The 14,974-nt window shown below is 49.7% G+C and overlaps 1 protein-coding gene across 4 annotated transcripts in view; it reads left to right on the top strand.

Annotated features, from left to right (window-relative positions):
- PARD3B (par-3 family cell polarity regulator beta) overlaps positions 1 to 14,974 on the top strand; it is a 777,127-nt gene that overhangs the window by 696,221 nt on the left and 65,932 nt on the right. The window lies entirely within an intron of this gene.

Genomic DNA, 14,974 nt, shown 5'->3' with positions numbered 1-14,974 from the left:
CCAGTAATCCGATCTGTATATAGAGATCGTCCATAGAAAGTAAAAGCACCACCACTACCACCTAGCCCGCGGCACAGTTACGACGAGCGCTCCCACAGCGCGTGTTTGAGGCAGATTACGGTGTTATTTTTGTGAACGTAGTTGACGATTTGTTTTATTATCTTTTGTTGTCCTTGGACTCCGAACACTTGGCTCATACTGTCTTTAAAGGTAGCAGCCGAAAACCTTCGCACCCCCCCATGCCAAGAGGGGGGACTGTAATTCGGAGAGCGACAGCGCAGCACCCGAGCGTTACTTATTAGTGCCATTAATTGTGAGAAGATGGAGGTAACAAAGACAAATTGTTTTCATTAATTCAGAAGAGGAGAAGGTGACTTTCTGAACTAAAATTGGTGTTGGTAACGTCTCGATTACGCTGCGTAGTCTGAGCGCGGAGATCACTCTCAGTAGGTTACAGAAGCTGCTAATTTATTCCCCAATTTGCATGTGGCGGCAGCGCTCCATCACCTCCTCTGTTCTCCTCCACTGTAATTAGTTTATTGGCTGATCTGAAGCCTTTCTGTGGATGTCTCTTTCCTGTGTTCTCCGCCTGGTGGGAGGCGGCTGCTGTTCTATTTATTCATTGTCTGTCTACATTGTGGCTCTGACTGTATGATGGAAGCGTCTGCGCCATCTAGGGTGTGTACAGAGCCTGCTGCCGGGCGTGAAGCATTCCACCATCTTCGGTGTGTACAGAGCCCGCTGCCGGGCGTGACGCGGGCCACCTTCTAGGGTGTGTACAGAGCCCGCTGCCAGGAGTGATGCCTTCCGCCATCTAGGGTGTGTACAGAGTCTGCTGCCGGGCGTGACGCGTTCCGCCATCTAGGGTGTGTACAGAGCCCACTGCCAGGCATGACGCGTTCCACCATCTAGGGTGTGTACAGAACCTGCTGCGGGGTGTTACTCGTTGCCACATCTAGGGTGTGTACAGAACCTGCTGCTGGGCGTGACACGTTCTAACATCTAGGGTGTGTACAGAGCCTGCTGTGGGATGTGACTCGTTGCCACATCTAGGGTGTGTACAGAGCCCGCTGTGGGGTGTGACTCGTTGCCACATCTAGGGTGTGTACAGAGCCCGCTACCGGGCGTGACGCATTCCACCATCTAGGGTGTGCTGGGCGTGACGCATTCTACCATCTAGGGTGTGTACAGAGCACGCTGCCGGGTGTGACGCATTCCCCCATCTAGGGTGTGTACAGAGCCCACTGCTGGGCGTGACGTGTTCCGCCATCTAGAGTGTATACAGAGCCCGCTATGGGGTGTGACTTGTTGCCACATCTAGGGTGTATGTAGAGCCCGCTGCGGACTGACGTGTTCCACCATCTAGGGTGTGTACAGAGCCCGCTGCAGGGTGTGACTCGTTGCTACATCTAGGGTATATACAGAGCCTGCTGTGGGGTGTGACTCGTTGCCACATCTAGGGTGTTTACAGAGCCCACTGCGGGGCGTGACGGGTTCCACCATCTAGGGTGTGTGCAGAGCCCGCTGTGTGGTGTGACTCGATGCCACATCTAGGGTGTGTACAGAGCCCGCTGTGGGGTGTGACTCTTTGCTACATCTAGGGTGTGTACAGAGGCCGCTGTGGGGTGTGACTCAATGCCACATCTAGGGTGTGTACAGAGCTCGCTGTGGGGTGTGACTCGTTGCTACATCTAGGGTGTGTACAGAGGCCGCTGTGGGGTGTGACTCGATGCCACATCTAGGGTGTGTACAGAGTACGCTGTGGGGTGTGACTCGTTGCTACATCTAGGGTGTGTACAGAGCCCGCTGTGGGGTGTGACTCGTTGCTACATCTAGGGTGTGTGCAGAGCCCGCTGTGGGGTGTAACTCGTTGCTACATCTAGGGTGTGTGCAGAGCCCGCTGTGGGGTGTAACTCGTTGCCACATCTAGGGTGTGTACAGAGTCTGCTGCTGGGCGTGACGTGTTCCACCATCTAGGGTGTGTACAGAGCCCGCTGCGGGGTGTGACTCGTTGCTACATCTAGGGTGTGTACAGAGCCCGCTGTGGGGTGTGACTCGTTGCTACATCTAGGGTGTGTACAGAGCCCGCTGCGGGGTGTTGCTCGTTGCCACATCTAGGGTGTTTACAGAGCCCACTGCGGGGCGTGACGGGTTCCACCATCTAGGGTGTGTGCAGAGCCCGCTGTGGGGTGTGACTCGATGCCACATCTAGGGTGTGTACAGAGCCCGCTGTGGGGTGTGACTCGTTGCTACATCTAGGGTGTGTACAGAGGCCGCTGTGGGGTGTGACTCGTTGCTACATCTAGGGTGTGTACAGAGCCCGCTGTGGGGTGCGACTCGTTGCTACACCTAGGGTGTGTACAGAGCCCGCTGCGGGGCGTGACGTGTTCCACCCTCTAGGGTGTGTGCAGAGCCCGCTGTGGGGTGTGACTTGATGCCACATCTAGGATGTGTACAGAGCCCGCTGTGGGGTGTGACTAGATGCCACATCTAGGGTGTATACATTGCCCGTCGCGGGGTGTGACTCGTTGCCACATCTAGGGTGTATACAAAGCCCGCTGCAGGGTGTGACTTGTTGCTAGACCAGCAGTGCTACTGTATATAGTATAAAAACAAAATGAAATGATTACATAGAACAATACCGGTGTTTTTAATATGTATTTATAAAATGCAACAATAAAAAAGTCAAAATATCAAATCAATAGATAAAGCATTAATGATCTAGCACCCACTGGGTGTAGTGGCCCGGAGAGTCCGTTCCTACATGTGCCCCAACAAATTGTGTGCAGTAATAGTTACCACCCCATTGGTACTGGCAGGCGTCCTGCTCCGTTACAGCTACTTGGAGTCGGTCTAAGGTAAGACGATTAACCGAGTGTCCACAGGGGTTGATGCCTTATATCAGTGGTACCTGGGGGTACTCTGCAGACCAGTTGGGGGTACTTGGAAATAATATTGGTAATGGCAGAATAAGAAAAAGTCTCCCAATGGCAAAAGAAGTCTACCATTGCCATGGAAACAAGCCAGGTTGTGTCATTTCCAGTTCCATCTGCAGCGTCATCAGCTTTTGCCCAACCAGCAATTCACTGAGAGCTACCTGTGAACATCTGCCCTGCACTGACATGGGTGGAAGAAGCATTAATCCTACAGGCGTTAGCGGGAACTCTGGAGACAATACACAGCCAGCGGCCAGACAAAGACGGACCTGACTCCTGACCATGTCCACGGCTACTCCTTAATATTAGGACACGTATACTGCTCACTTCCACTCATAAGTACTGTGGAAATGTCAAATTGGGAGGAGGGATACTTATAATGAAAAGCCTAATCAAGGGGTACAGGGGAGAAAAAAGGTTGAAACCACTGCCTTATATGAAAGTCACTTAGGACAAGATGTTGTAGTACCCCAAGGGGCTGGTTGGGGCTACTCTCCAGGTCAAGATTAAGTGGGGGTCAGTCCAGCAGGTCGCTTTTACCTTTGATAAGGCCACCAGGCTTGGCGAAACGCATCAGAGACCTGCTAGACTAACACCCACTTAATGTGGACCTGGAGAGAAGCGCGATCCAGCCCCTTGGGCTTACTTTGCAAAAATCCCCAAAACATTGCTCACTTTGTCATTGTGATTAGAACCTATGGAATAAGGCTGTAACATAACAATATGTGGAAACAGTGAAGCGCTGTGAATATTTTCTCGATGCACTGTAAATGATTTGTCCAAATGAAGCTTCAAGTAGCAGAATCCTTATGAAGCATAGATGTGAACGGCACCAGTGCCCCCGGCCTCTCTCCTGAGGATGGCCCTGCTCACGCTCTCAGTAATTGCATGCCGCAGACCTGGAAGGACTGGGAATGAGCCTGTTACACACTGCTTCGCTCACATAGGCTTCCCCATTCCTTAGTAACACACTAAGCTCAGCATGGCTCTTACCGCCCCGGGGCCCAGAATAACTACCGGCAGCTCTGTCTGGAGAGCATTTACAGTAAACAGCCGTGGACTTTGCTCCTTTGGATGTTAATCTCTGTTGGCTTCATCCTTTGGGAAACTAATAAGTCACTGAAATGTAGATTCAACCCTGCGATCAAACAGAGAGCTCCGCTACCCTTTCGTAGCGGTTACTGCTGGCTCAGCAGTAACCGCTTACAGAGGATGGTCATGGCGGAGAGTCCCGGATTGTACCTTCAGAGAGAACACTTTCTATGGCGCTGCGCTGAGGCACGAGGCACAAGTGCAACTTTATTTAATTGTGCATGGAAGATGTAGAACTTTCCTACAGACTGTCACTAAAATGATTTGGTAAAATAGTACCAAGGTCCACACGGAGGTAAAAGCAATCCAATAATGGGCGTTGTCAAGGAGGCGGAGCTCAGAGTGCTTATCGGAGGACCTGCGCTCTATGCAGAGTTGTGCGATGGGGCAAATGGGGCAGTTTCCAGGCTGATTTGTTGCACCCAGTATCGGGCTGATAATAATAACCACTATGAAACCACGTACTGATAGCGGCCGTCCAGCCGCAGAGTGTGCGCCATGAGCGAGTGATTATCATATGCGTACGCTCACGAGACATCCCCCACCTACAGTCGTACTTATGTACAGGGTTGGACTGGCCAACCGGAATACAGGGGACACCCCCAGTGGTTCCCCTCCACCTCTCTGGATCATCTTTCAGACACATGAAATATACATTACACATATCTTATACTAGTAAGTCCGCTCGAAGATGGCAGTGTTTCGGAGCAACATGGACACTAGACATATATATATATATATGATTCGGCATGAAAAGCCGGCGGTCGGGATCCCGAACGCCGAAATCCCGACAAGGGGGGGACGTGGATTGCCCCCCCTTGCGGGCTCGCTGCACTCACCACGCAGCGGGCCCGGTGCCTCACTACGCTTGGCACACTAATTTATTCTCCCTCCGAGGGTGTCGTGGACACCCACGGGGGGAGAAAGTGTCGGGATTTCGGCGTTCGGGATTCCGGCATCGGGATTTTGAACGCCGGGATTTAAACTGCATCCCTATATATATATATATATATATATATATATATATATATATATATATATATATATATATATATATATATATATAAATAATATGTATTAAGTTTCTTATATAGCGCAGCATATTCCGTTGCACTTTACAAAAGGAGACAGTGATACAACAAACGGGGTATTTACAGACAGCCAAAATGTAGGTGGGCCCTGCTCGCAAGCTTACAATCGATAGGGAAATAGGCATTGATACATAAGGATAGATACTGTATTTTTTATTGCATCGATTCCACCAGAATGCAAGGTTCTGTGGCTGGTTCTGGAATTTGATAAGCTTGCCTGAAGAGGTGAGTTTTTAGGGAACGCTTATAGGTTTGGAGACTGGAGGAGAGTCTTATTGTGCTTGGGAGGGTATTCCACAGAGTGGGTGCAGCCCAAAGAAAGTCCTGCAGTGGGGAGTGGGAGCGAGTAATGAGTGTGGATGAGAGACGTAGATCTTGGGAGGAGCGTAGAGGTCGGTTAGGAAGAGATAAGCAAAGCTATGTATGTTGGTGTAGTTTGGTTTATGGCTTTGTGTAAGTAAAATTATTTTGTATTGAATGAGATAGAATGCAGGTAACCCATAATTGCCTACACTCCTGCATTCTGCAGGAGACTCCCTGACATAGCAGCAATCTCCCTCTCTCCCTCATTATTCTAGCAATCTGCCTCATGTCACCTAGCCCACATTAGCCCACACTGTTACATCTTAGTTACCTCCCCTCCTGCATTCTGCAGGAGACTCCCTGACATAGCAGCAATCACCCTCTCTCCCTCAGTAGTAACAGCAATTTCCCTCATGTCACCTAGCCCACCTTACACTGTTACACCATAGTTACCTCCCATCCTGCATTCTGCAGGAGACTCCCTGACATAGCAGCAATCTCCATCTCTCCCTCATTAGTCTTGCAATCTCCCTCAGGTCACCTAGCCATCATTACACTGTTACATCATAGTTACCTCCCCTCCTGCAATTCTGCAGGAGACTCCCTGACATAGCAGCAATCTCCATCTCTCCCTCGTTAGTCTAGCAATCTCCCTCATGTCACCTAACCCACATTACACTGTTACATCATAGTTACCTTCCCTCCTGCATTCTGCAGCAGACTCCCTCTCTCCCTCATTAGTCTAGCAATCTCCCTCCATGTCACCTAGCCCACATTACACTATTACATCATAGTTACTTCCCCTCCTGCATTCTGAAGGAGATGCTATGACATAGCAGCAATCTCCCTCTCTCCCTCATTAGTCTAGCAATCTCCCTCATGTCACCTAGCCCACATTACACTGTTACATCATAGTTACCTCCCCTCCCGCTTTCTGCAGGAGACTCCCTGACATAGCAGCAATCTCCCTCTCTCCCTCATTAGTCTAGCAATCTCCCTCATGTCAACTAGCCCACATCACACTGTTACATCATAGTTACCTCCCCTCCTGCATTCTGCAGGAGACTCCCTGACATAGCAGCAATCTCCATCTCTCCCTCATTAATCTTCAATCTCCCTCATGTCACCTAGCCCACATCACACTGTTACATCATAGTTACCTCCCCATCTGCATTCTGCAGGAGACTCCCTGATATAGCAGCAATCTCCCTCTCTCTGTAATAAGTCTAGCAATCTCCCTCCTGTCACCTAGCCCACATTACACTGTTACAACATAGTTACCTCCCCTCCTGCATTCTGCAGGAGACGCCCTGACATAGCAGCAATCTCCATCTCTCCCTCATTAGTCTAGCAATCTCCCTCATGTTACCTAGCCCACATTACACTGTTACATCATAGTTACCTCCCCTCCTTTTAAGGTGGCCTCTTCTTAAATCACCAACAAAAGAACCTTTTGTCTTAATATACACTACAAAATTGGGTACTTGTTTCCTAGCACAGCGCCCAGATTTCCTACATATGGCACCGTAGGGAAATTGCATCGCATCACATGGGCCATTATAACGGCATGCGATGCGATTTTTTATGTGATTTTTTTTCTATGCTCAATGTACCCCACTATATTGCATTGCGTGTCCCGCAAAATCGCATGGGATCGCATGCGATTTTATAGGGTGTGCGATGCCATGACATTAGGTATACAATAATATGATTGTATGTCCCCCCCACTAGCCACGCCAGCTCGAAGTGTGGCGAGTGTAGCGGGGTAATGAAAAGGTTGGAGGACGCATTCCGCCGCCGCTTGCCACGCTTCGGGGTGGCGTGGATAGTGGGGGGGTGCGTTAAACCTATTTTTGGGACATACATTCATATTATTGTATACCTAATGTCATGGCATCGCACACCCTATAAAAACGCATGCGATTTTGCGGCAGATGCGATGGCCCGGGGCAGAGAGAGCATTAAATAAATTACATAGGAAAATCGCATCGCATGGCCCTGAAATGGCCCATGCGATGCGATTTTCCTACGCAGAATAGCCCACTAAGCAAACAAGTACCCACAATTGGTACACACCTGGCACCTCCTTATTGAGGAAAGTGAATAGTGAATATGAGCATGATGTTCTCCTGTGTGTAAGACCTTCATTATATACAGAGTACATCTGATACACGGATTACCTTACATTTTCTATGAGGCCTTGCCATTTAAACCTGTGAGATCTTAATAAAGAAATTGAGAGATTCTTGTATTAAAAACAACACCTCTGATGACGTCTCCCTTTGGGATGAAACGCGTTGGGTACATGTTTCATCTATGAAAAAAATCGCAAGAAATCAATGTGAAATATGATATATATTTTTTTTGTCATCTTGTGTTTTAATTTTACATATGAATTTCTTTCATTACGATATTCATTTATTAACAGTTTCTTATATAGCGCAGCATATTTCGTTGCACTTTGCAAAGGAGACAGTGATACATCACACTGGGTATTTACAAACATTCAAAGGTATGAGGACCCTGCTCGCAAGCTTACAATCTATCGAATGGTGTATGGAAAGACATTAATGTACCAAAAGGTTTGAATATTTGGGCGCCATATAACACTTTTGTGGTTATATGGAATTTGGGGTCCCACTAGTAGGGAACCAAGTGTTATCTACTCTGACTCTATATTACCGCAATTTTAGAGATTTTGTATTGTTTGTGTGTGTGTGTATATTTATATTATATATATACTTATTTGATAATGCAACAATTTATTAAAAAATGTATTTCCATATATCCTCCTAATGTATTCTATTCTATACATATTACTTTCTATATAACGTTCTCTTTTTGATAAAAGCCGCTTTGTTAAGCAAATATTGAAAGCGCGGCATGGAATTTGCCATACATGACATAAATGTAAATAGCGTTCTGTATTTGAGGCCGCGTGGGACCGGAAGTCTCCGTGGTTGGAAAGGTTACACGCTGCATATGTTTCCCTGCCTATCAATATACCATAGAATTCTTTGCTTTTTGCTATACTAAATGGAAAGCCGTTAGTGAATGATGGGTAGAAATGTGGGGCCCTGCTGGGCACAGCCTCTTCCGCTCCTAGGACTGCTGCCACCCAGATGCCACCTCATTCCTATTCTGTAGCCTGGCACAATGGCACCTGCTCAGACATGAACTTGCCTGGGATGATTTATGCTATAGAGTTATAGAGAAATCCACCAAATTGGGGTGTGGGGTTTGCAGGAGGTGGTGTGCGGTCAAGAGGTGGTGCGCAGGCAGGGGGTGGTGCGCAGACAGGGGGTGGTATGCAGGTAGGGAGGAGGTGGTATGCAGGCAGGGAGGAGGTGGTATGCAGGCAGGGGGTGGTGTGCAGGCAGGAGGTGGTGTGCGGTCAAGAGGTGGTGCGCAGGCAGGGGGTGGTGCGCAGGCAGGAGGTGGTGTGCAGGCAGGAGGTGGTGCGCAGACAGAAGGGGGTGTGGGTATGCAGATAGGGAGGAGGTGGTATGCAGGTAGGGAGGAGGTGGTATGCAGGCAGGGAGGAGGTGGTATGCAGGCAGGGGGTGGTGTGCAGGCAGGGGGTGGTGTGCAGCCAGGGGGTGGTGTGCAGGCAGGAGGTGGTGTGCAGGCAAGGTGTGGTGTGCAGGCAGAAGGTGCTATGCAGATAAGAAGTGGTGGTACGCAGGCAGGAGGTGGAACGGAGGCAGGAGGGTGTGGTGTTGCAGGCAGGGGGTGGTATGGAGGCAGGAGGGTGTGGTATGCAGGCAGGATGTGGTACGCAGACAGGAGGTGGTGGTGTTGCAAGCGGGGTGGTTTGGAGGCAGGAGGTGGTGGTGTGCAGGCAGGAGGTGGTGGTGTTGCAAGCGGGGTGGTATGGAGGCAGGAGGGTGTGGTTTGCAGACTGGAGGTCGTAATGTGCAGGTAGGAGGTGGTACAAAGACAGGGGAGGTGGTATGCAGACAGGGGAAGGTGGTGTGCAGGCAGGAGGTGGTGGTGTGCAGACAGGAGGTGGTGGTGTTGCAGGCAGGAGGTGGTACGATGACAGGGAGAGGTGGTGTGCAGGCAGGAGGTGGTGGTGTTGCAGGCAGGGGGTGGTATGGAGGCAGGAGGGTGTGGTATGCAGGCAGATGGTGGTATGCAGGCAGGAGGTGGTGGTGTGCAGACAGGAGGTGGTACGCAGACAGGAGGTGATGGTGTGCAGGCAGGAGGTGGTACGCAGACAGGAGGTGGTGGTTTTGCAGACAGGAGGTGGTACGATGACAGGGGGAGGTGGTATGCAGGCAGGAGGTGGTACGCAGGCAGGAGGTGGTGGTGTGCAGGCAGGAGGTGGTACGCAGACAGGACGTGGTGGTGTTGCAGGCAGGAGGTGGTACGATGACAGGGGGAGGTGGTGTGCAGGCAGGAGGTGGCCTGACCATTACAGAATACAGAATACAGCATCCCAGTATCAGATAGATAATAAGTCAGGGTGCACTCCTCTCTTGGTTATGGCTCTGCATGAGAACCGGCTATTCCACACTGACGGCAGATCCGAGCGTCTCATTACTCTGGAAATAGAATATTTTCTGGGCGTTCCTATAAGCAGTTGGCTGTGATCCCTTCCAGCGACATGGACTCCTTCCTGAGTGATTGCAGAACATTCTGCAGCTATATTGCTGGTGATATTATTGCCATAAATATTCCTGAGAATCTGACTCCAGAGAGTGATAGAGAAAGTAGGACGGAAATAACAGAACCTCTCACACACTCTGCCAACTTTTACTTAAACTTCCTTCATTGACTGAGAATCAAATGGATAAAAAACATAAGCACAGGCGCCCTTAGTTCTTCCCCTAATGTACAAGCGCATTACAGGACTTCTGCATGTGCAGTACATCTGATCAGGTAACGGTGCTGGTCTATGTGACAGTGCTGCCCGCGGACCGCCATGGCCGCTACAATGTCAGCTGCTGTGTGCATCGGGATGCTGCTGTTGGACACACGTGTTACATCTGACCCCTGCAGTGCAGAATCCTAGGTGCACGTTACATCTGTCCCCATGCATTGCAGCATGGTGATGCCCAGGTGCACATGTTACATCTGTCCCCCTGCAGTGTAGCATGGTGATGCCCAGTTGCACATTACATCTGTCCCCCTGCAGTGCAGCATGGCATTGCCCAGTTGCACATTACATCTGTCCCCCTGCAGTGCAGCATGGCATTGCCCAGTTGCACATTACATCTGTCCCCCTGCAGTGCAGCATGGCATTGCCCAGTTGCACATTACATCTGTCCCCCTGCAGTGCAGCATGGTGATGCCCAGGTGCACATGTTACATCTGTCCCCCTGCAGCATGGCATTGCTCAGTTGCACACAATAAGAGGAAGGACAGGCTTTCTCCCAGTCTTGTCTGTATGTTAGTGATTCTCAGGTTCTTGAGCCCCCCCTCAGCTACCCCACAACAGGTCATGTTTTCAAGTATATACCTGTAGAAACAGGTGGGATCATTACTGACCCAGCACAGTAGCTTCTCACCTGTACATAATTAAAGATATCCAGAAAACAAGGACATGTTGAGAACACTTGAGGACTGGAGATGAATGACTGATGTACAGTACAGAGGTCACTGTACGTGCGGAGGGATGGTACTGTATTAATAAGAGGAGAGACGGATGTACAGTATAGTGGTACCTGTGACACTATAGAGGTCACTGTACGTGCGGAGGGACGGTACTGTATTAATAAGAGGAATGAAGGATGTACAGTATAGAGGTACCTGTGACAGTATAGAGGTCGCTGTACGTGCGGAGGGAAGGTACTGTATTAATAAGAGGAATGACGGATGTACAGTATAGAGGTACCTGTGACACTATAGAGGTCACTGTACGTGTGGAGGGACGGTACTGTATTAATAAGAGGAGAGACGGATGTACAGTATAGTGGTACCTGTGACACTATAGAGGTCACTGTACGTGCGGAGGGACGGTACTGTATTAATAAGAGGAATGAAGGATGTACAGTATAGAGGTACCTGTGACAGTATAGAGGTCGCTGTACGTGCGGAGGGAAGGTACTGTATTAATAAGAGGAATGACGGATGTACAGTATAGAGGTACCTGTGACACTATAGAGGTCGCTGTACGTGCGGAGGGACGGTACTGTATTAATAAGAGGAATGAAGGATGTAAAGTATAGAGGTACCTGTGACAGTATAGAGGTCACTGTACGTGTGGAGGGACGGTACTGTATTAATAAGAGGAATGACTGATGTACAGTATAGAGGTACCTGTGACACTATAGAGGTCACTGTACGTGTGGAGGGACGGTACTGTATTAATAAGAGGAGAGACGGATGTACAGTATAGTGGTACCTGTGACACTATAGAGGTCACTGTACGTGCGGAGGGACGGTACTGTATTAATAAGAGGAATGAAGGATGTACAGTATAGAGGTACCTGTGACAGTATAGAGGTCGCTGTACGTGCGGAGGGAAGGTACTGTATTAATAAGAGGAATGACGGATGTACAGTATAGAGGTACCTGTGACACTATAGAGGTCGCTGTACGTGCGGAGGGACGGTACTGTATTAATAAGAGGAATGACGGATGTACAGTATAGAGGTACCTGTGACAGTATAGAGGTCGCTGTACGTGAGGAGGGACAGTACTGTATTAATAAGAGGAATGATGGATGTACAGTACAGAGGTCACTGTACGTGTGGAGGGATGGTACTGTATTAATAAGAGGAATGACTGATGTACAGTATAGAGGTACCTGTGACACTATAGAGGTCACTGTACGTGTGGAGGGACGGTACTGTATTAATAAGAGGAATGACTGATGTACAGTATAGAGGTACCTGTGACACTATAGAGGTCGCTGTACGTGTGGAGAGACGGTACTGTATTAATAAAAGGAATGACAGATGTACAGTATAGGGGTACCTGTGACACTATAGCGGTCGCTGTATGTGCGGAGGGACGGTACTGTATTAATAAGAGGAATGACAGGTGTACAGTATAGAAGCCATGTTGCACTGTGCCGCCATTGACGCTGTGTTGCACTGTGCCGCCATTGACGCCATGTTGCACTGTGCTGCCATTGACACTGTGTTGCACTGTGCCGCCATTGATGCTGTGTTGCACTGTGCCGCCATTGACGCCGCGTTGCACTGTGCCGCCATTAACGCCGCATTGCACTGTGCCGCCATTGACGCCGCGTTGCACTGTGCCGCCATTGACGCCGTGTTGCACTGTGCCGCCATTGACGCCGTGTTGCACTGTGCCGCCATTGATGCTGTATTGCACTGTGCCGCCATTGGTGCTGTGTTGCACTGTGCCACCTTTGCATTGTATTGGTATAAGTGGGGGGTACATTTGCCCCACATAACATACTGTATCCTCAGCCGGATATAATGGTAACTGCTGTAGTTAAGCAGAATATTCCTGCACCAGAATCATTTATACTGTAGAACATTATTAGAACCATTATTGCTTTAATGGCCCTAACAGAATGAATATTTTTACTAGAGGCAACAAAATGAAACTTATTTGATCCCAAAACATAAAAACCTTATTTTATTGCCCTGACTGTTATTATGATTGTGTTATTAGCAGCGACAATAAACTGCCAGAAACAACACACTGTAAGTGTACGAGACGTGTTCCATGTCTGTGTATAAGGAGCACTGAGGACGTGGATTTCCCCAGCAATAAAACCCAAATCCTCCGTCCGCAGCACAGAAGGAAACTGAGCTTTAATTGTGCTGCATAGAATGTTACCTGCAGTATACGGCGGCCCAGCGTCCTGACACTGGGTGGCAATATGTAATGGTATACCCGCTTCTGTCCCAGGGGCAGCTCAGCTTGGAACCTGGCAATTCAGATGCATACACTGGTATATAGTCCCAGCTATGGGCGGCCATCATTTCAGTCTACCACAGGCCTCAATGTCAAAGGTATATTTCATGTTGGCAATAAGTGGGGTGTAATGGCTTCATTGTCACATATGGAGTCTGACTCCAGTGGGGCCCCAGGCTGCCACGCGGGAACCGTCTCTATGTCATGTGACATCACTCTGACATCACATACCAGACTGTGGCGGTCAGTATAATGCTCAGTGACGGGGTCCAGATCGCCTCCGTCGATGATGGTACATGATTCCCCGGGGGACATTCTTCAGGCCACATATAACCGTGTTGCGGGCCAGTGAGCTCCCACTCCAATCTGTATAGGAATCCCCAGAGCAGCCCAGCAGTGGGAATCGGTCTCTCGCACACCAACATGCCAAATCCACTTGTTTTCCCGGCATTTCTACCCTCTTCTGTTCTATGCAGTCACGTGTTTTTGTTCCTAACTCACCTTAACATTCAAATAATCAATTAAATAAATAATGGGGTTTTAGTTCATGAATTGATCAATGCATTTAAGCTTGCAGCCCATCGCCAAGGGCAGGGCCGGCGCCACCACTAGGCAGCTCTAGGCATTTGCCTAGGGCGCCGGCACCTGGAGGGCTGCAGTTCGCCCCTCACCCCCAGCGAGCTGTGGAAAAAACTTGCTGGAGCGGTCAGGGGTGTCCGTGCGGCAGTGGTACCTGCGGTCAGGGGTGTCCGTGCGGCAGTGGTACCTGCGGTCAGGGGTGTTCGTGCGGCAGTGGTACCTGCGGCGCCGTCGTGTGTATAAAGCTGGCTGCGGCCGGCGGGGTCCCTGCAGTGAATAGAAAATAACTAGCGCTATGCGCGCGGCGGCGCAGGTAGCGCGAGTTATTTTCTATTCACTGCAGGGACCCCGCCGGCCGCAGCCAGCTTTATACACATGACGGCGCCGCAGGTACCCCTGCCGCACGGACACCCCTGACCGCAGGTACCACTGCCGCACGGACACCCCTGACCGCAGGTACCACTGCCGCACGGACACCCCTGACAGGGATGCCGCCCGCCTCCCCCCCCCCCCCCCCGGCACCGGGGCGCCCCGACCCCGACTTGCCTGGGGCGCTCCGGTGCCTTGCACCGGCCCTGGCCAAGGGACCCCATTTCACTGCAAGTCCTACACTAACAACTGGTTTTCTTAGGAACCTGGCACCTGCTTACACATCATAGCTAAAATTAACATGTGTTTTATTTTCCTGGGTTAAAGCTCAACTGCCAAGTACCTTATGGTTTTAAAGGTGAGACAATCCCAAACACAGCACCTGAATTATTATTAAAGGGGCAGCTGTCACAGGTTTCAGGTAAATGAGCTTATCTAGGGTGCATGAGAAAGCGATGATCACAGTAACAGAGGTTAATTCAAAATCAACCCAAATATATAGATACAGAAGTACCAACACACTCGCCATTCCTAAGAATGGGGTGCAAACAGCACCCACTTCCCAGGATGGGGTGCATTGGCCTGTGACCACACACTCTAGTAAATACAAACACAGGGGCCCAGCACTCACTACAACAAACTAAATCACCTTAACATTCAAATAATCAGATAAATAAATAATGGGGTTTTAGTTCATGAATTGATCAATGCATTTAAGCTTGCAGCCCATCGCCAAGGGACCCCATTTCACGGCAAGTCCTACAC

This window comes from Crinia signifera, chromosome 7 (assembly GCF_055691185.1).
Source record: "Crinia signifera chromosome 7, ASM5569118v1, whole genome shotgun sequence".
In the NCBI taxonomy this organism is placed as follows: domain Eukaryota; kingdom Metazoa; phylum Chordata; class Amphibia; order Anura; family Myobatrachidae; genus Crinia; species Crinia signifera.
Note: the sequence above shows the minus strand (reverse complement) of the source record. Positions and strands in the feature narration are given on the sequence as shown.